This window comes from Condylura cristata, unplaced genomic scaffold (assembly GCF_000260355.1).
Source record: "Condylura cristata isolate star-nosed mole 26May11 unplaced genomic scaffold, ConCri1.0 scaffold00003, whole genome shotgun sequence".
NCBI classification, from domain to species: domain Eukaryota; kingdom Metazoa; phylum Chordata; class Mammalia; order Eulipotyphla; family Talpidae; genus Condylura; species Condylura cristata.
The window spans coordinates 44172812-44174232 of record NW_004567104.1 but is presented as its reverse complement, the minus strand read 5'-3'; positions in this window follow the sequence as shown (position 1 = coordinate 44174232).

Genomic DNA, 1421 nt, shown 5'->3' with positions numbered 1-1421 from the left:
TCTTCACTGTGGCAAGACTCCATTCTTGAACTAGTTAACTATTCTCTTTCTAAAATTTACAAACAGTGGGCCCTCCCTAGTGGTGCAGCACATTAAAGCACAGCACTAAGAAGGTAAAGCCACTTCAGCATGAGTACAAAGGTGATCCAGATGGCGTGGTAGACCTCTTCTGACCCACCTGCTGCTCCCTTCAGCAGTGTACTTTGTCAGTCAGCCTGTTCTGCTCCCCACTTTGTCTCTGGTGAATCCTCTCACCACCCCTGTACCTCTGGCCAGTATCCCAGTTCTGTATGCATAAATAAATCTTTAAAAAAATTACAAACAGTACCTTTTTCTTCATAGACGATTTCTATGATCTGCCTGAATAGGTCAAATTCTCCTTTTTAAAGAAAGTCATGTGACACATGTCCCTCCTTTGTGTCACTTGCCCCATTTGAACTTACAGAATTATTTGGGCAAACATTTTGCTTCTCATCCTTTTAAGACTATGAAAGAGGGATGCTTTGTTTTCACTCATCATTTGTAAAGGATCTGAGTGTTTTTGTCCTTTCTAAAATCCATATGTCTAAACCCTAATATTCAAAGTGGTAATACTAGGAAGTGCAGCCTTTTGGAGTTGGAGGTGACTTGGTAATAAGGGTGCAGCCTTCATAAGTTGGGTTAGTTCTAGAGAGTTGTTGGTGCAACCCTTATAGACAGAGGGCACAGATTGAAATCAGTGCTCTACAAGAACACACCATATTTGCAAGCATAATAATCTTGGATTTTTTTAGTCTCCAGAACAGTGGGAAAGAAATGAATTTCTGTTATTTTTAAGTCTATGTTTTTGTTGCTTTTTCTATTTTACAGCAATTTGAACAGACAGTTATCATTGTAAATGCAGTGACTTTATCATAGAACCTAACAAGTAAAAGAATGATTTCAAAAAATTGGGAAAACCAATCTTTGACCATGCTACATGGCTTATTTTAAATACTGTCCCTGAGAGGACAATTCAATGAATATGTTTACCTGATTACAGATGCAGGTAAGATATTAACAAGTTATTATTGATAATTTCCATCTCAAAGAGATGCTTAAAATTTGTTGTAGAGGAGGCAGGAAAATATCATCTCCTAGGATTATATAGTCTTTCTTTATTCTCTCAAGGATTCTCATTCAATTCTGAAGATCAATTTCCAAGTCAGTTGCTTGCTCAAAAACACATGTGCCTTTCTTGACTGCTTCCTCAGAACATCATGTTTCAATTAAGAGGCTAAAAAGAGAATTAAAGGCATCTGAAGCCTCATCTCTGACTTGATTTGATTATCCTTTATTGTTCTATAAATAGCTATATAAAATCATAACAAGAAAATGAAAAATGAAAAATCTTTGGAAGCATGGTGTTTGTTTACCCAAATTAAATTGATTAAAGAAAAAAA